Source organism: Camponotus floridanus, unplaced genomic scaffold, assembly GCF_003227725.1.
Source record: "Camponotus floridanus strain SB8 unplaced genomic scaffold, Cflo_v7.5 scaffold81, whole genome shotgun sequence".
Taxonomy (NCBI): domain Eukaryota; kingdom Metazoa; phylum Arthropoda; class Insecta; order Hymenoptera; family Formicidae; genus Camponotus; species Camponotus floridanus.
In genome coordinates, this window is record NW_020229851.1 from 295,162 (window position 1) to 317,394 (window position 22,233).

Below are 22,233 nucleotides of genomic sequence, written 5' to 3' on the forward strand. Positions count from 1 at the left end.
CTTGATTCATCACAGCATTAATCAAACATACATTATCTTTAAATATATTTTAAATCTATTAAATCTATTAAATCTATTAAATTAATAAATTTCACAAATAAAGATATAATTATTACTCATCTCGCTCACGATGTATGAATTATTCCTGAACTGTCATCGAATTCATAATATTTATGTCAACCAGCAATTATATACGGAAAAGGGGCAATATGTGCGATATATATCTATTATAAATGCGCACTTTTCATGTCTACATTTTTTATTAGGGACTTTTTTATTAGGGACTATTTGCTGACTAGCATTTGTACGATATTATATAGGTATCTTAATACATTATAATTATATTTAACATTTGCTATTAAAACCTATATTGCATGAGTATACTAGTTTTTCTGTTTCTAGTATTTATTTTCCCATTTTATGATGCATGTAACAACTATTTTCACATAAATAATTAGATTAACAATAGATTGAATTTCTTTAAAATCGAAAAATAAATAATAATATTCTCTATATATCTTGCTTTTGCCTCTGTTCTATATGATATACGTACATGTTATTCATGCATCAGAGAAATGCAAACATGTGCCATGTAAATCAAATTACGTTTGCTTGATCGTTTTCGACTTTCAATCCAAAATTGCGCCACGGCACAATAATAACAATTGTATCGGTATATAGTAACAATTCGTTTGTTTAAAAATCTGATCAATCGAATTGAGATCTATGGATTTGCTCAGTATTTGCTCAGTATCTTGAATGTATTTTATTTTATTTTACTTATACCAATATATATATATATATATATATATATATATATATATTTATTTATTTATTTATATCTGTTTGAAAAAAGATATGTTATGAAAAGTTATATATAATAAGTATATTCTTATATAATAAATTTCACTAATATCTACGAAAGCAATAAGTTTTAACAGCAATTAATATGTAATATATAATATGAGCAAATCAGTAACTGCTATAGAAAATAAGATTTTTCCGATTTATTCAGGAAATATTATCAATATTTTGATGATTATCTTGTCGGAACTCCAGAGCGATGTTGGTATTCTCAAATTAATCGCCTCGAGGGTTGATCTGAGCATCGTTTCAACATTCATTCATAATCATGATGAGAAAACTGATGCCAAAAGACATTCTTGTGATGCTGTAGAAATTGAAAATCTTGTTAAAATTGGACAGCGCATTTTTGTCTCATATAGAATCGATATGTGATTCTGATGTAAAAAATATAATAAAATTCCTCTAAGGCTTTTTTTGAAAGTTATCATATATTTCAGCCATTTATTATGATTTATATGCACTTTTTATATTAATCATTATTTTTTTAACAATTTAATCAAGAGAGTTTATCGTTTTTTCAATATATTAATAAAGTGAACTAACATTATGCTATTAAAAATGTTTGTCTCTCGAAACTTTACTTATAACTTTACTAGCTGTCATAGCTTAAACTTATATAAAATTTATTGAAAATAACGCGGTTCATAGCAAATTTATTGTTGTAGTTAAATCCATGTTTAGATTAATTTGTATCTAGATTAATTTTATAAAAATTATTGTCTTAATATTAAGCACTTATTCCACAAATCAAAATTTTTGTGTACATAATAGGCAGTTGCAATTAATAATAAATTAATTAATAAAATTTTAAAAATTTTAAAATTAATAGTTTTCAAAATTTTGATCATATGATGATATGCGAACGTATGATCGTATAAAAATATGTGTACAAGTTTTCTTAGAATACCTTTTTAATTGCACAATTTTCATTCAGCATTTTAAATGCTCCGATGCGCCGCAGAATTTTCTCCGAGTTCAAAATATCTCATAAAATGATCAATTAATCAATATTAACTTTCGTTTCAAGCTTTTTCGAGTTTTCTTCGGGACAAAATTAAATTAAGAGACCCGCAGATCGTAGGTAGAGACGATAGTCGAGAGGCGACCGCTGTCCTCGATTGAAGAGGAAGCGATGAAATAAAAAATCGAACAGTTACGCGAGACCGAGGCCTAATTTAGTCAGGCCAACGAAGGCGAGTTTTGCTCCGGGGGCCTTTGCAAATTGCCGCCTATACCTACTTGCTTGTCCTGGTAACATCGATGACGGAAGCATAGTAATTCAATTATAAAGCTGTTTGAAAGCTTCGTCCTATCTCTTCTCTAGATGTACTGATGTTGCTTGCGTTCTATTTTGCGACGAGCAATTATGTATATACATGTATATACATAATTGCAATTATGTATATACATGTATATACATAATTGCACATCGCAAAACATGTATATACGTGTATATACATAATGTACATATGTATAGCATGTAAATCGGTTGATATCTTAATATTGTTTGTTAATCTGATATTTTAATTTGCTAGGTACCCAATTAACATCGTTAAAAATATTTGCTATTTTGAAGAGGATATTTGTGAAATCTTTATATAGTGACATATCAATTGTAATAATTACAAAAAACAATATGTTTCTTTCGAATTATATTTTGATTATATTATATTAAAGTTATATATTAACTCATATTAAGTTGATTAATTCGCAATGACATATGTTTGACATATAAAAATCAATCCAAGAAATCTTGCAAATATTTATTAATAAATAATTAAATCCGATTGGAATATAATGTCATTATTTGAATAACATTTGAAAAATATAATATTTGATTTATAATATAGAGTAGAGAAGGAAATTTACTGCTCGGAATTGTTAAGTGCACATTTATGCGATATCATGGTTGCTCGAGCGCTTGGCTTTTTAGCGTACTAATCGAATTGTTTGTGCAGCGTATAGTTTGTTATGAAACGTATTTATAATTTTGAACGTCATTGGAGAATTATTAGGTTTCTTTTATAAAATAAAAAGAAATTAAAAAATTGTTTACATTTTATTTTTTTTGCTTATTTTAACTATATATAGCATGTCTCTTTCTTTTATATTATACTCTAATATAATGCACAATTTTTTAAATATCTATTATATTACAAATTTTAATATTTTATAATATACATTAATATTATAATTATTATATATATATATATATATATATATATATATATATATATTAATATTAATGTTGATTTTTTATACGTATTACAGTTTTCTTAATTCTTAATAATATTACAGTTTTCTCAATTCTTAATAATAAAGGATTTACATATTCGTATCTTCGAATTACGAATTAAAAGCTAAAAGTAGTTGATAAATTATATATTTTCTTTAAATTGATTAAATTATTTATTATTTATGCATTCCTGATCTTGAAAAGATGTTTACTAAAAATGTTACTAGAAAGTAGAAGGAATCGAGTTGACCTAAAACTGCAGCTTTCAATGCCGTATATGATCATATTTGATTTCTCTGAATAAAATGCATTTGTATCGAGGCAGATATTCTTAAAATCTAATTTACATTGAAAGGCATGATATTTATAGAGATATAAGAAAAAAGTTTGCTTTATTAATATACGTTATCGCTGATAAGTTAATTTTAACATATCTGTTGCATATTTCAAAAATTTTCAGAAGAACTATTTTAAACATTTAATTTAATACATATAATAAAAAGGGTCAATAAAGATTTCTTTTCGTATGCAATAATTTCATCCAGGTTTCATTAAAATAAAAGAATTTTTTATTTCGTTATATACTTTTCTACGTATTTACATTGTAATTGCATTTAAAAATAAAAATAAAATATACATTTAAAAATAAAATTATTTGGATTTTACTTAAAAATAAATAATAGCAGTCGGTTTAATTAAGCGCTAAGCTTCGATGTTGATTTTAGCGAGTCATGATTCTCCCGAAAGTCACGTCAAGAATATTGCCGATGTTGTAAGCGGAGTTAAGTACGGCTGTTGTGAACTACTTCCGTGTATCTTTATTAATGCCTAGAAATGCGACAGAAAGGAGATCGTTCTTTAGATGACCAGGGTGGTTTTTGTGTCTGCACGGGTAAATATTAGCGGAGGATGATGAGAGTATCACCATTCGTTCTTTCTTCCATTCTCCTTCTTCTTTTCAACGACGCGTATACCCACCTTCTTCGTCGCTCAGGCGGGATTCATTCCATCATTCTAGAAAGGAGGCTTTTACCTGTCCTCTTCAAACTGACGGATCTCACCAAAAATTTACTCTAATATTGTCTCCATTCAAGTATATACTCTTGGCGCCTTCTCTTCCGCATAATAGACATCGTCGATTGAAAACTGCATACTCGTTATGAGAATCGAATCTAATCTCTGCTGTTTCAATGTAAATTTTTGTCGATAATTGAATATTTATAAGCTCATACACTGACTTATATGCTGCTAATCAATGTATTGTATCATTGTATCAGAGAAAACAAGAAAAACTTAAACCATTTCACAAAGTTTCTATAGGCATTTAATATTTTGTCTGTAAATTTACGTATATAAAAATTTTTTCTCCTTATTTGTATATTGATTTTTTTTATTATTTTTAATTAGTTTGTTGATTTTTAATTATTTTTGCAAAATATTTTTGTGTGTAGAGATTGCCTTTCTGTTGGCAAAAGCTCTATAACATTAATAACATTAAGGTTGTCTTTACTCACATATACTGTTTTGCTCAATAAAGTGCATGATACATGTCTAGGCCTGTCCCCACGGGTACACCTGTCTCATGAATAGCGTTCAACATCGATGAAGATCGTGCGATTGAGTACTGTAGTCCAAAATTAACTCCGATGTACGGAAAGTACGGAATACAGTGTAGTGACGTCACAAACGACGTAGAACCTGGTTTAGTGTGGTTCCTCATTTCAAATAGATCGAATAGAAGTACATCAGCACCTTAATACACATACTAACACATTATTATTCACACAGTCTGCCATTCAAGGACAACTCGGTTTGATCGTAACGTTTCGATAGATAGAATAATTTTCCATAAAGGGATATATGCATCTATTATACATGTAAAAATATTTATTATTAGCATATATTATACCTCCTTTTAAATACTTTTTTATTCCGTTATATTTTTGCTAAACATTAATCGCATATTTTAGAAAAGTCTGAGAAAAATTACTTTATGCAATTCTAAATACATACATATATATATATATATATATATATATATATATATATATATATAATTCCGTTATATAGATAAATTTCAAACATCTGCTCAGATAACAAAGGCACAAATTTAGCAGCAGTGTCTTGGCTTGCATTTGATCTCAATTAGTCTTTTGATGTTCATGACATCACGGGTTCGCGATATTCCACTCATTACTTCGTGTAATGGGGTTAATTTTGGGGCTAAGGTCTGTCGCACATTCACGTCAAAGCGAAGGAAAGGATACGCTAACAGAAGCTTTGTGTGCAGTGACTGCTGTCAGGTACGATTGCTACGATTGCACTGGATACGTGGAACGCATTTTCTAAAATCGTCCATCAGCTAGATCGATATACAGTCAAACTAATCCAACGAAATTTTCATGTTTAGAAAATGCATGCTCAGCATATCAATTGCATAATTTCAAGAGAGAGCAATAGTTAATAAAAATAATAATAATAACAATTATTTAAATGTGTAGAATGTTATCACTTTAATTTCATTACTCTAGCAGATTATTATATAAATTGTATATTTATTATTATTTTTCCGTTTAATGCAAAAATTAATCATGTAATATCATAATGTACAATTTCGTTAAAACGTTTCAATAGTACGAATAATGTACAATTACATTTAAACGTTTCAATAATACAAGTACACAGATAATCATGGATAATGCTGGAATTTAGGCAAATAAATTCGGATTGATCTATTTTAATGATAGTTCCCGAGACTTATCTAATCGCTAGTTCACTCTCGTTGTTCTTCTGTATTCACGAAGTTGGTTGGTTGCCGCTCATCTGTAACAGAAGTTTCCCAGCGCAAACTTGCCTTTGACAAACTATGAAGTGTCAACGGATTAGCGAGCAGCCGATATGCCGCATAATTCAAAAGAGAAGACACAGCTGCGAGGAATATAAGTTTACGCGGCAAGCATGTAAGGCTATTTGCGGTTATTACACCCGCTTTTAATAAAAAAAACTCATATTATATAACTTGATAATAGTTTTATAAGGAAACTTACGCTGTTGCAAATAGTGGCCCGATTCTCACAATTTCGTACTGCCCCCACGAACAATATTCTTACGTAGAAAACTTCATCTATGTCTCGCTTGCAACAAAGTTATTATTAGCAAAGAAAAATGTGTACAATCTCAAGTTTGAAAAAAGCTCGTCCCAAAGATATAAATATGTTATAAACTTAATCGTATTTTTTTGTATGAGATAATATCTTTCTTAAAATATCTTTCTATTTATTATTACCTGATGTCTAAATAAAACAGAAGACATTTCAAAACACGTGCATATAAGATAACGGTATCCGAGACAGAAATGTTTCGTAGCAAATAATTAATGTAATCGATATGTCTTCTTGTTTCGTATATAACCGCAAACTTTAATCAAACCTTGGGTATCAAATTGGTTTACAAATAGTTTTAATCGCATATGTCATTGATTACTTTTATATGTTACATTTTTCCAGTCGATTATATTTTAGTTATTATTTTTAGAAAAGAGAAAAGAGAAAAAATTAAATATAATTGAACCTTACATTATAATACGAAATTAATTTGCGCAATGAAATATTTGAATTGGAACATATTTGGATAATTGAAAATCGGTATTAATAATCCTGAATAATTGCGGAGATTAATATATAATATAAAGATTACATTTTGAAAATAATATAAATTTAATCCAAGAAAGTGAACAACATGATTCGTAGAATTCATCGTATTTTTTTCCTCAATCAGCATATAAATATGTATTTTGCAATGCATTGTGGCGATTAAATTCATCAAAATTACAATAGATTTCAAATCTTTCACTCGCGATCTATCACGCAGATCCATCGCAATCGAGTAGCTCCCTGTTAATCGGGGTACTTTAGCGGCGCCGCGAGTCGCCGATGATTATAATGATAGGAAAGTAGGTGAATTGATAATGATTCCATGAGAAACGATTCATCCCCCTGCACGAAGAGTGCTCCTGCGCACGCGTGCGTCGAGAATGGGGTTGACGACGGTGCACGGCGTCGCGACGCTCACCGGCGCTCACTTGAATTCTCGCCGCGTGTTCGTCGGGCGATTCGCCTTGAAAGATCGCGTCCGAGAACGACGGAGGTAGGAAGTCCGTACCTGGACCGGAAGGCAGAGGCTCGCGGCACGGACACATCGATCGTAAATCGATGCTTCGTGAAATACAATTGTCGTCGCAACGATCAGTCGCAGAAACATTGTCGCACATGACTTGTCAATACAACAAAAATAACTTTCTTGTCGCGATCGTCTGAATCTGTCTCGCGCGAATACGTAATGCGGCGCACGAAGGAGAGCGAAGGAGAGCAGCGCAGTGAAAGCGGTCCGACCGGGGTCAGCCGTAGGGATGTCGCGCGCGAAAATGTCTCGGTGGATCATGTGTCCGGTGTGATTTAATTCAACAAGGTCAACCCTTCAGATTCTGACATTTCCGTCGGACAACATCGAGTCGACCGCGACTTATCGTCAAGGACTATCGCGCGTAAGATCGTTGAACGCAGATTACGGTCTAGGACGATCGAATCGATTGAAGTGCACGCGGCGGAATCCTGCGACGGAATTACGATATTTAACGAGTATAGATACGGAATCGCTCGAGGACGATCGAGAGTAAATACCAAGGTTCAAGATCCCACCTAAACTCCTTGTAAACGTCGAGTGTCGATTGACTCTGTTGAATAATCGATGTACCAATGTCGCGAAATAATCCACGGCAGCCGTCGGTCGTCGCGCTGTCAGGTGACAGTCGTCGCGTGCCGATCGGAGAACTTGGTGCCGACGCATGCACGGAAGATGGAAGTAAGAACTCGCGTTCGTGCGTCCACGTGGAGTACTAAGGACTGAAGTTTCGGAGTTCCGGTGGCCTAACTTCGGCACTGTCCTCCAGACGGAGGGCGCGCGAGGTGAGACTATCACTTGGTTACTTGTTGCCGTGCGTTTCGAGGGTATATTTGATTGATCGATTATAGAGGAATTTCGTTTGTATATCCATGTCTTATCATCAAAGAGAAAAAAATTAACATTATAACCTTTTTAATCTTTTTTTCCCCCTTTTTCTCTGTATTGAAATATATTATTCTGAAACTTATCATATATCTTTTTCACACGTAAATAATTACACAACAAAATTAACATCAAATAGTTTTAATATAAGTTTAAGATAAAAGAAACGCGAACGATTCAACCAAGCGCATTTAAAATTCTTTCTAATTTTATATATGTATATATTGCATTTATATGTATCTTGAAGAGTGAAAAATATAAATCTTAATTTATATTTTGCTTTTGAGGACGATAAATTGAATACAAGCATTTTTTCTTGTTATAAGCATTTTTTTTAGAAAGTGTATCGAAGATTGCATCATATATATGAACTTATCATTCAGAATTAATAAATAAATTACTCAAAAGTTTTTACTTTGGTTGGGTACATATTTACGTTATGCAATACTAAAGGAAAAGTAGAAGTTTTAAATTATATTTTCAACAATTATTTGAAATGCTTACAATACAAGTTAGCCGTTAGAAATGTATATAATATTTAATCCAGAATTTAATAAGTGCCATGTCCAATCATTATTCGCAATTGAGTTTCCAGTTTGTCGCCACTCTATAATTCATCATGTTGTTCCGTTTCATTTTGCTCGTATTGCAAGTCATGTTATAAAAAATATAAATTAGCTATCGATGCAATATGACAATCTTATCTCATATTTTAATCGAGTTCATTTTACAAATATGCAACGCAACAAATAAATATATGCGCAGTCGAAAGAATATTTGAAGCACTTTTCTCAAAACACAAATATCTCTTTCTCTTTCATTGGGGATTTTTTCTATTAAAACATTTAAGCAATATATAATCTTACGATAATAAAATAAATATATTATATTATATAAATATAAATATAAATAAATATAATAAATAAATAAGAAATCATAAGATGATTATATCTTTTTAGCTCTTTTTTAAAATTAAAAGAGAGCTAAAAAGATATAATAATCTTATTGATCTTTTTAAATCAAACTATCTAGAAAAAATTTAGATTATTCTATTAAAAATGAAAATAATTAATTGCTATATGATATAAATTGCACATGGTTTATTGTGTGCATCTATATATTTTTTTAAATTTTTTATTTTAATTTAAATTTTTTGTGTTATTTGTTACTCCTTACTATTGAATATTCATTATATTTGTCTGATCTGATTTGTTACTCCTTACTATGAATGCTGCATTATATTTGTCTGAGCTGTGCATTCAATATCAACGGAGGAAACGAATTATATAGACTAACGCTAAATGTGTGATGAAATTGTGTGACGGTTCGTTTTTAACTATCTGCAAGAATTGCAGTCTCACACGATCTCGCAACAGCCCTCGATGTAAACGAACTCTAGATCGCTTTATTCTGCTCGACCAGGCGGCATCGAGGTCGTGAGTGACAGGTCGAGCGAGTTTCGAACGGGAAAAAAGAGAATCTCTGGCAAAATATGGCTGTCGCGATTGTCCTATGAAGAGACATTATCGGATCTTTTTTCCTTTTCCTTTTTTTATTCGATGCAATTGGCCCTGACCTATGATTGACTGATCGACAGAACCAGAAAAATGCGATGATAATCGGCATGTCGTTCAATTGTTGTGTCGCCTATTATTATTTATGCGAAGTCATTTCCAGAACAACGAAATCTAATTTGTATGTTTGTCATATTTTAATTTTGCTTTTCACTAACGTTTTATAATCGCCATCAGATAGATTCGTTTTTCGTGATTTCATAGATTTATTGTATAGATGGAAGTGATATGTGTGGAAGTGATAAGTGATATTATGACAGTGATCGAGACATTAAATATGACTCTTATTTTTGTAAATATATTAATATATGTGTGTAATAGATATGATGTGTAGATATGACGTTTGATAATATAATTTTATGATATTAGATTCGCAAATAAATATACAAATATAAATAAATATACAAATATGTGTTGCAGACGATATCTTTCTTCATCTCTCTCAAGTATTATATTCTTTGCTTTATTTAATCAACAACTGTCAATAAACGAAAGGTACATGTATGAGGGTTTATCGAAGAGTGATTGCGTGTGTCGAAGGATTCTTGTTAGCGTGTCCTTTGCTCGCCTTTGGTAGGACGATCGATAAATATCGATTAGCTTGTACTTTGTGGATACATAAACCTACACATATATTTTCTTGTCACGGCCATTTCGCACGATGAGTGCTCATGATTCGAGAGAAAAGAAAAGTTATTTTTCTGATAATATAATAAGATTATGAATAAAATCAATAACATTGTATTCAGCAGCATCTATAAACACAGAGATATTTTTAGGAAAGTATATGTATTAAAATATTATTTTATATTCGTTTCTATTTTGAACTTAAATTTTTGAACTTAATTTTTTAAAATAAGATATATTATATTTTAAATAAGTTATATTATTAAAAATAGATTGAGAGAATATGTTAATGTAACTTTTAAATTGTAAAAAATTTTCAATTTTTTTGAAAATTTTTTTTAGATAATAATAATTTGTTTTATTTTAAACTTTTTTATTTCTTTTTTGAAAAATGTCATGTCGATATAATCATTTAATTGGATTTGATTGTAAACTGCTACATAGTGCAAAAATCGGAATGCGATTAATCTTTTATTCATGATGCGTACGTGTCGCGAAATATATTAAGAACAAAAAATTCATATCTCTAGAAACATTTGCACACTTTTGCGTATAGATGATTCAATAAAATCCGCTATTAAACTGTTTCATTGACTATTCTGTATTTCAAATATTTCAACGTTTATGATGCTGAAAATTTTTATCCGATATATATGATAGCAATATATGATTTATGATAATAATATGACTGCATGTACAACACGTACAACATGTAGCTAGCAAAATATAAAACGCTTCTATACTTCTATAATGTATTAATATCTAGATATTAACAATCAAATTAAATTGCGTATTTTATATACAAAAACAATAATATTTATTAAACAAGTTTTTGTAATAACAAATATATATAATTAAAGAAGTTAATTGTAATTAGGCTTAATATATTAGGATTAATTGTCTCACTTTAATATTCGGCTCTTTGCCTTAATAAAGAAATATACTTTTATTAAAACTGTCAGAATATCTAATATTGAAAATGTCAATAATTTCTCAAAAGCGATGATTATCCACTAAATTTTCATTAATCGAAATTTATTGCAAAATTAACAAGTAAAACAGATAGAGCAATTTACAAACACCTTATCTATGTTTATTATTAAATACCAGTGCATTTATTACGCCACTTATGTACATACGTACGGTATTCTCATCCTCATCCTATCATTAAAATATAACGAGCATTGTAAAGCAATCCGAATTCATTTGAAACATTCCTCATATTGTCATAGCTTATTCTTGGCAATAATTATACTGGAGATACGTATATACTCGAAGTGATTTGATTTCAAATAAATATTTCTTACGGACGATATGTTTGTAGAATGATTACCGATGTTGTTAACCGTGCCATGTGTGTAAAATATTAAAACATTATTTACATTTCAATTTAATCGGACTGCGCACTGACAGAGTTATTAATATTATATGTGATGGTTAACTGGCGGTTTAAATATTCATCGATACTCGCACAGTACAAAGTGCTCGCAGAGCTATGAGGAATACAAGGATGAGTATCTTTGTGCGGAAATATATGAATACAGAGGACAAGCAACCGCGAGCTGTTAATTTCGCGAATTCCGCGTTTAACGTGGCGTATTTCTCATACGAGATGAGAATGATGAATAAATGCTGCAGCAACTCCAGGCTAGGCATATAAATTAAATAGTAATGAGGTCAGTAGTAGTACATCTTCTTTTGTTTTGTATGTTTAACTTATTGGTGCTAAATATACAAGAAATGATATACAAGAAAATATATAAGAAGCATTTTATATCATGAAACAAATATGTAAATCACGAGTATGTTTTGAATTATATTATATAAGATATTGTACACATATAAAATTATAAATTTAAATAAATAAAATTAAAAATTTTTTTACAGTGATATGATATATTTTTATAATCATAAACATAATTTTGCATTCTTGTTAAGATGATGATATTAATTAAAATTATAGAAAGTATGTAATTTTTATTGCAAAAACTTAGTTATTTAGTCTCTAAAAATGGAAACATTAGAAAAAGTTGGATTTCAATGTATAAATTAAATTTTTGATATTAATGTTATTATACAATTAGTTTCTACTTCCTCTTACAAATGTTTAAATATCCTTTTAATTTTTTTACGATATTTTTTACAATAAGTTATTTTTTTAACGTTCAATTTTTTATCAATACAAGTGAAATAAAAAGAAGAAGAGATGGAAAAGGAGAAAATGAAAAATATTTCAAATCTATCACTGACTCCGAATATTAAAGTGAGATTCTGAATATACCTTTCTATATTTACTTATATTTTCGTGAGTATTCAATGCTCTCAATTGAATCGAAGTTTTTCTCACTAGGATTAACAATTGGCGTAGCTGACGAGCAACGTAAGGGAAAAATCGATGTACACGAGCAAAAATTTTCGTGTCTTGGTAATCCTTGCGATTATTTTTCAACGAAAAAAAAACATCGACGAGAAGCTGAATAAAAGATTGACGGATTTTCGAAATATAATTATGAGCGGCTCTATCGAGCGTATCGCCCGAATTTGTTTCGCGCGGGTACATTTGCCGTGAAAAAAATCTAAGGAAATAATTACGATTACCTCGATATGCGAAGGCACATTTCGCGAACTGGACGATAACGAGCACGAGAGGCGCCGGCGTACACGCCACCCTTCGTGAATCGCGTTTAATCCAATACGGGAAAAGCGCGTCACGAATGGTCTCGGGTATAACAAGCGCAGAGAACGTGTCCTGGAAAGAAAGAATGTTGCGAACGTTGTTTCTTTCTTTCTCTTTCTCACTCCTTTCCTCTCAAAGCCTCGCAAAAAATATCTTATAAAAACATCTGTAATATTCGTGAAAAGTATTCTGTACACGTATCGCCATATTTCGCATATCAGGGTTGAAAATGAAATTTTTGGAATTGTGATGTTTTAAAGAAATGTCATACACATGTTCTACAGGATAATATATATATATATATATATATATATATATATATATATATAATGTGCACGCACAGGTATCTTAGCATATAAAATACTTTATCGTCGGTGAAAAATCCACATCTTGAATATGTACCAGCACAGAAATTACGTTAAGTATTATTTCACTGCGATCATGCACCTTGTGATTCTTGAACGATCTGGAAAATTTATATCTATGATTCAAAGATTTAAAAGAATTATGTATGCGAAACTTCACTTCGTAAATGGTTGCAAATTATAAATCAACAATCTTGGCTTTGAACTCTGCCATTTTCTCTCTTTCTCTCTCTCATAAGTATGATTATGGTACAGATGTGCATACCATAAACTATTATATTACACATTGCTATGGCATACACATTTTACTAGAAACATCGATTTAGGGCTAGTTCAATAAAGGAGAATTCATGTAATCAGTATCGCTAACGCATGTCCTTTGACTTCAAAGCAATGTTGTATCATGGTATACCACGATATTCCTGACATGCTGTGGCGATTTATCGAGTTTCCGGAAATCAAATTCATATTTCTATCTCACATTTTTTTATTGCAAAATTTTTTTCGTTTAAACGCAGATTTATTTCACTTCGTTTTTTAGCAATAATTTTCAAATAAATTTATAACAATTGAAGTTAAAAGCACCATGTTTCATGCGTATCAAACGAATGCTCAGCATAAAGTTTCACTGTGATATATGGTAATTAACCTAATTATATTTATATGACGTTATATACAAAATAATAAAACCGTCCCGCGTTATATATAGTTATGGCCAAGTTGTTATAGCAAATATTTTTTTATCACGCAGCGAAAAACGAGAAGCTGGTCAATTAGGGGAATTGTTTCACAGTAACCACGCGAAAACGCGGTTACCTCGCAAATACTCGCAAATTATTAAAATATACCAACTAGCCACTTGCGTGGGTGTCCAAGACACATAGTAATTGTTCACATAATTAATTTTGTTGTGACTCACACAAGTAGGACATTTTGAATTGTAGAAATATCATGCGGTTGGCCAATTCAAACGCACGCAGACCCGCAAAACGATTTTGGACCGATTAACTGAGAGATTCGCGTTCGCTTCGCATTGTCTATGATGAGCGAGAGCTAGAAACGTCGGATTAACGGTCTAACACGCGGTCGATGCATTGTTTCGCTATACTATCGTGTTTACTTGATTTCCATTAGCTATGTAACACTCATAGAAATTCAATACTGGTCGTAATACGAAAACGCGTAAACACATGCGTGAATCTGCAGCGAAACTGATTTGCAAGTATAACTATGGATTAATACAATGCTTTTATTATAAGATGAATGTCATCACGTTATTCGTTTATTTGACTAGCACTTCGCATAATCGACACATAGTTCGTCTCAATCAACCATCGTCATTTAGTAGCGATATTAAACGAATATTGCAAGTTTATTTATTTGTTTTTGTATAAAATCATGTTTAAAAATGAAAAATTTATTATTACTTTTCCTCAATCTTTTATATAAAGTATGCTTTTATAATATAAATTAAATATTTAATTTGTCATGGTATTATTTAAATGGTGCGTATTGACACAAAGTGCAAGAGATGATTTGCTCAATCTTTTATATAAAGTATGCTTTTATAATATAAATTAAATATTTAATTTGTCATAGTATTATTTAAATGATGCGTATTGACACAAAGTGCAAGAGATGATTTGCTCGAAATGATAAGCAATCAAGGGAAATTGGAATTATTATTACAAATTTTTGAACCAAACAAAAATAAAAAAATAAAAATAAAAATTGTCTTTAAAATATATTTTTTCTTATAAATATTAAAATTAATTGTACAAAGATTTCTAAATATAAATTTTAGATATGTCCGCGAATCTAGTAAATGTTAAAAGAAACAGATCTTACTATGTATTTATTCATTTAACTTGATAAATGTAAAAGGATTGAAAATAATGCAAGCTTTTATAAAAATTCAAGAGCTTTCCTAAAGAAAAGTCAATTGCTTCGCAAAGAAAAAATGGTTCTGAGAATATTTTTCAGTATCGCGTAACAAAATTTGAAGTTTTATGATATTGCGCAAATTGCGATTATAATCTCTAATTAAGTTTTATGTATAAACGATGAGTTTGGCATGCGGTCCAACACGCCAATTACTGAAATGGACACTCAATTGATTGATCGAAATACGCGGATATATGTGTCGACATTGTTCTCCAACGTCCAACTCAGCAATCTATGTGAGCCGCTCGGAGGGTGTTTGGACTGTGAATTCTATCGAGTTCAAGTGAGTTGAAACCATTTCCTCGTTCGTTGATATCATTTCACGAGTTTCCATCAGAAAAGCAGCTTCTATAGAGAAAATGATTTTCTCTCTCTACATTGTTAATCCATTCGGATATTGGATCTTACGAATTCGTATAATATAGTTTGATTTATTTACATGTATAAAGTATATACATATTTATATGTATTATAAAGCATTTCTTTTCCATATTTTTATATTTATTAGTAATATCATTTTTCTCATATATAACTTCTTTGAATAATTTCTACTTAATTTAAGTTCTAAGAAAGGGAGGGAGTCGAATTTTCGTAGAATTTTTTTATAATTTTCCAATGTTTAATATTGCACTATCATATAATTTAATTAAACTGAATCAACTAAGCCCATAGTCATAATTTAAGAAATATTCATTATTTGTTATTAAATTACAATTACTATTTTATTATATTAAATTATTTTTTGAAGAGCACAAATTATAATTTTGCAAATAAATTTTCGTAGAATTTTTCTATAATTTTCCAATGTTTAATTTTGCCCTATCATATAATTTAATTAAACTGAATCAACTAAGCCCATAGTCATAATTTAAGAAATATTCATTATTTGTTATTAAATTACAATTACTATTTTATTATATTCAATTATTTTTTGAAGAGCACAAATTATAATTTTGCAAATGCAATAAATATTTTTACATGTCTATTGATTAACGGAAACTTTTTCATTATGATTGCAGTAACCGCATTTTTTGGATCGGATACATTTGTTGAACGTTCTAAATAGATGAATTATTTACTAAAACGCTGTGTGTTATTTGATAAATACGCGGATTTCTCTTATCGAAAATCAATCAACATGACTTAATATCCACCAAAATTTTTGTTTTGTGACGAGAGAGAGAGAGAGAGAGAGAGAGAGAGAGAGAGAGAAAGAGAGAGAGAGAGAGAGAGAAAGATATATATATATATATATATATATATACACATATATATATACAAGAAGTAATTAAAAACGACCACACTGGCAAATTTTATTAAAGTGAATCACGACGTTTCGACTATGGTTTTGGTCCTTTTCGAATGAAAATAATGTAGTTAACTATTCTATCGTGAGAAATAAGGAAATCACTTCGTCAAGATTGTCATGTCAACCGTCTCCATCAACACACAGAGAAAGACTGCTAGTCTTTCTCTGTGTGTTGAAAGACTGCTAGTCTTTCTCTCTGTGTTGATGGAGACGGTTGACATGACAATCTTGACGAAGTGATTTCCTTATTTCTCACGATAGAATAGTTAACTACATTATTTTCACTCGAAAAGGACCAAAACCATGGTCGAAACGTCGTGATTCACTTTAATAAAATTTGCCAGTGTGGTCGTTTTTAATTACTTCTTGTATTTTATTTAGTGGCGACCTTCAAGAGTTTAATGTTATATATATATATATATATATATATATATATATATATATATAAACCAAATCTCAATCTCAAGCAAACGGGGTTTCATCTCCGCTTCTGATGGATATTCAATCAGCTGATTAGCAGCGGCAGCGTCCTTCATTGAAACTATATAGAAAGTTTGTCTCTTGTAAAGACAAATTATTTCGGGGAACTGAGGAAACCGGCATGCAAAGATGATTCACCATCGGAAATCTACATCGGTCTGGCATAAATTGTCGATTAGTGAACACCATCTTCCAATAATCGAGAATTAACTTCCTCAACCGCAATGATATTGGCTGTACGCACTCGTGCACGTTGATCGGCGGTTTACCACGTGATACTTGATAGATGTGTTTAATCGCAAGCTATCATGTATATCGCATGATGGGTAATACTTGAGATAAAAGTTATATATTATAGAATATTTAATAATTATATTTAATATTTAATATTTAATAATTAAATTATGTAATAACTAAATTAAATCACTTTTCATCTCTCTTTCTCAATTATATAAATAATTTATAGTTTCTCTTAGCGAAAATATCGCACGTTTCGATATATAAATATAATTTATATTAATAATATTATTATAAACTTATTTGAAAAAACTGAATTAAGAATATAAGATTTTTACTATTTTGTAAAATCTTATATTACATTTGTAAAATTTAATTCCTCAGGATTTTTTATTCATAATTGTTTATTTAAATTTAAAGACTATATTGATTTTTATTCATAATTGCTTACTTAAGTTTAAAGACTGATTTTTCTGTGGAGAAACGGATTAATATTTCTGTTGAAGAAATATTAATTCCAAATTATGATCAGAGAGAATTTATATAGATAGAAACATTGTAGAGAGATAGAAACATAGATTTAAGATAATCTCTATATTTCGTTATCAATTTTCGTTATCTAAAAGTATTACCGATAAAAATGTGTACCGAATGATATAATTATTTTGTACGGTAAATTGCATTTTAAGGTTTCTATGTCGAAGAAATACATCGATTGTTTCTATGTCGAAGAAATACAATTTCGCGCATGATTTTCCAAGAACTTTTATAAGTTAATCGTGCAACTATAATAAATAAGTTAACTTACTAATCGTTTTATAGCACAAATCTTTGAAATATTATTCTAGTATTAAAGTCGAAATGCACAGGAGTACTTACTATTAGTATTTTTTTTTTACGAAGGGAAAATGCACTTATTCGGTGGGGTAATGTTGGGTTCTTCTGGTCATCAAAAGGCAATGACTGGGCCTATCAATTAAAAACTCCTTGCGGCTATCTTCTGACCATTAAACGCCCGTATCCTGGTAAAGGTCTCCGTTTACACATTCACTCACCAACTATTTATTAATCATTATCAAATTATGATTCTTATTATTTTTTATAGATTATCTAGAATATCACAGAATAGAATGTACATAAAAAAGAATGTACATAAAAAATTTGTTTTCTAGATGAACATTTTGTTATACTAGAAAATTTTTTGTAACTATGTATGTCGCTCAAAGTTAAAACTTTGTTGAATTCTTGTCGATGTAATATAAAATCATTATAAAAATTGTTGTGATCGAATAACTTATTACTGTTGGAAACTTCCACCAACATAAATTGTTGCTTGTTAACGTGAAAAAATACCTGTATATTAAGAAATTTCAGAATCTATCAAACATATAAATCTAAATATCATTCACATACACATACACACACATAAATCTTTGGCATGGAAAGATTAATATGCACATTTATTAAAAAATATTACATAAATGTCTGAAATATTATAATATTTTTTAATAAATATATATTACAAGATTATATTTTAATATGTATTTCTGGTATGAATCATTAACCAATCATGCACAACTGGGTCTCGCGTTGATTAAATTTGATTAATAAGCTACTTCACGTGAACGTTAACTTTATATTTTTCGACGCCTGATGAATTATTCGCGGAGATACTTCGGATGATGAATCACGCTATTTTTTGTTTCTGCAACTTGTATACCCGGATACACGAAATAAATAAATGAATGTTAATTGCACTGTATCAATAAACATGATTGATAGCACTAAGTTTCTGCGTAAATTGTCGGATCAACAGTGTACAAATCAATAAATTAAATAATAGCTTAAATAAGCTCTCCATAAAAAAACCAAAAAAAGGAAAAAAAAATTTAAATATATACATGCTTAAATACATTCTGTAGTTAACATTTAAATAGAAAATTTTACCCATTTCTGGATTACGTGCATATAATTAAAAGATATAGATATGCTTCTACCACAAAATATTCGAATAATCAATGTTTTATTTAGTATCTCGTATTGAGAAATTTATAATTTGTAAAGATAATTTTTAGAGAAATGTAATAATCATTGTTTTAATGAATGAAAGCTTTAGCTTAAGTGGCTTAAAATTAAAGCCATTAATACCTTGAATTATTCCAAGATAGTAATCTGGGAATCTACACAATATATACTGCAAAATCAGAATTCTAAAATTAGAAGAAGAAAGGATAATTTTAGATGTTTTAAGGATCATAGATTTTATGACATCATAAATGAATATATCTCATATAGATAAAAAATGCATTTGAAATATATGCCCATCTTTTTGTTGTAAATATTTTGTTGAAAATAAATAATAAGTTATATTAGAGATAATAAATTAGTAGAATTCTTATATTATCGATTGCTTTCTTAAAAATAAATATAATGGAAATACCATGAAAGTTATTTACATCTAAAAATTGTCCGCTTTAATATTCAAAGTATTTACAGATTGAAATTTTTCAAACGATATTTTAAAAGAGACTATTTGAGCAAATGTCAGTTGCGTGATGTCCCGTCACGCGCACTTCTTCCTCCTTAATTGAGATGGCTGATAATTTTCTCTTAGATTTGCACTATGAAACATTCGACGGGAAAATATACGCTACGATCCACTCGTCTCGTTTTCATTATTTTCTGTTTCGTGAGCCACATATTTCCTACGCTTCCTGTTGCGTGCGCAAGTCGTTTTGCCCGACGTTGTGAATCCGGTGGAAAGAAACTACCAACGAAATCTATGCGGTTGGAAAAAATATAGGTATCTCTGATTCCCATCCAAGTGAAAATAAATGCGCGACTCGAAGGCGATAAGCACAGGGGAACAGGATTGACGTAAAAGTTTCGCGATATTTCTCCCCGCGTAAATCGCAGAAAGTGAGGAGTAGGCGGAAACAAAGCGCTCACGTTGTAAGATGAAAGAAAGGGAAGCTGCCGGGGATTGCATAAATTTGCAGACTGATAAAGCTTAAAGTACCGCGTTATACTCGTCCTCGTCCAAATTTATCCCCATTTCAAGGAGAACAAGCATTAAGCAAGGCAAAAATCCGAAGATGAAAATGATAAAATGTATCAAATATGCTGATTTTTAGTTTTAAGCGTGACATTAATTATACTCATAAGTACTTATTAAAAAAATATTTTTGGAATAATGCATATTGGAAATTTAAGTTACTATTTACTGTTTGCTCATATATGAATATAATATTATTAAATCAAATTACATTCTATTTGTATTGCACATTTTATTTATTTAACATTTTATATATTATATAGTATATTACACAATATGTTTAACAAAAATAAAAGGTTTTACTTAAAATTAAAATAAAAAATTAGCTCAAATAATAACATTTTATAGCTTTTATTTAATACAGCAAATCATCAATATCTAATAAAAATAACAATTGTTATGTCAATTTATAAATTAATAATATTAGTATTTATTTAGATATAAATAATAAAAGAGTTATATATTGTATTATATTTATATATAATCACCAAACTAGTTAATTTACTCAAAGGCGAGATTAAGTACATTTCCTACGTCTTGATTTAAAATTAGTGAACAAGGAAGTATGATCTGTGCGATTTCCATGTCAGGTACAAATGGCTGACAGTGTCGTCCTCTAAAAAATGTGCTTTGTGCACGCAATCCTTTAATTATTTTAACTATCTAGAATCTAGAGATACTGATTATGTTAAGGTTACATCTAAATTTGGGATATATTTCACTTGTAAATAGGCTTTTGACAGATTATAATATGTAATTTCAACATAAAATTCTATCTTTTCATTACTTTGTAATAATACAATTTATACTTTATAATTTACATTAAATGAAAAATGTATGTGTATGTTGCAATTACAATGTAATAGTATTAATTGAAAAGTTATGGAGCATTTATTTCGAAAGTATACAAGAAATCTGATATTCTTGAATAATAATAGCCGATGCTAATTGAGGTCTCGTTAAGAGGTCGAGATGAATCCTTTTCTTTTGTGCAATTGTATTTAATTTGCAAATCAATTTTGTTTATGGATTATGCTATTTTTCAAAATTACATAAGGCTTTAACGTTTTTTATTAAAAGATAGTAAGTATTTCTAGAACGTTTTAATTTATCACATCATTGACAGATAACAATATCATCATGTAGTCGTGTTATCGTAAATCGGGAATAAAGAAAATAATGTGCTGAAAGAAGCTTTGTCAATCTGATAAATATTGCGTGTCACTCTACTAAACTTATAAATATGCATCAAGTTGCGCATAATGTATACTTCTTTGCGTCAGTATATGGAAAATATGTTATCGATCGTATTACAAATGAATGCCACATTTTGTTGAAGAATCGGGAAAGATAGTTATATAATAAATTTTGTAGTATAACATTGCGGTTCATTATTTGCTTTTAATTATGTAAGTAATAGGCTAGCAAAGAAAGAAATTACTACGTATGAAATGTAATTGTAACGTCACAGTTCTTTGACGAAAACTATGTTCGGTTAATTTCACCGATGTATTACGGCGCAACTATATTGAATATTATGCATCCATTTCAAGCGCGTTTGATCTCTGGATTAAAATTAACTCGATAATCGTGCGCAACAGTTTCTCTCATAAATAATGCATATTTGAAGAACATATAAAGAGCATATATGTATCATTATTGTACTACATAAATTTATGTGTGCATTTAGTTAATTAAAAATTATGAAGTAATCTTATAATTTAGTTAATTAAATATTATGAAGTAATCTTATAATATATCTCAAATGCAGTTTTCGGTTCAATGTAATAATATAAAT

The 22,233-nt window shown here is 29.6% G+C and overlaps 1 protein-coding gene across 1 annotated transcript in view; it reads left to right on the forward strand.

Moving 5' to 3' along the window:
- Positions 1 to 7,207: 7,207 nt before the first annotated feature.
- LOC105253861 (muscarinic acetylcholine receptor gar-2) overlaps positions 7,208 to 22,233 on the forward strand; it is a 38,426-nt gene continuing 23,400 nt past the window's right edge. The window contains exon 1 of the mRNA XM_011262190.2: positions 7,208 to 8,067. The gene's annotated coding sequence lies outside the window, so the exon portion shown is untranslated. The remainder of the gene's footprint in view (positions 8,068 to 22,233) is intronic.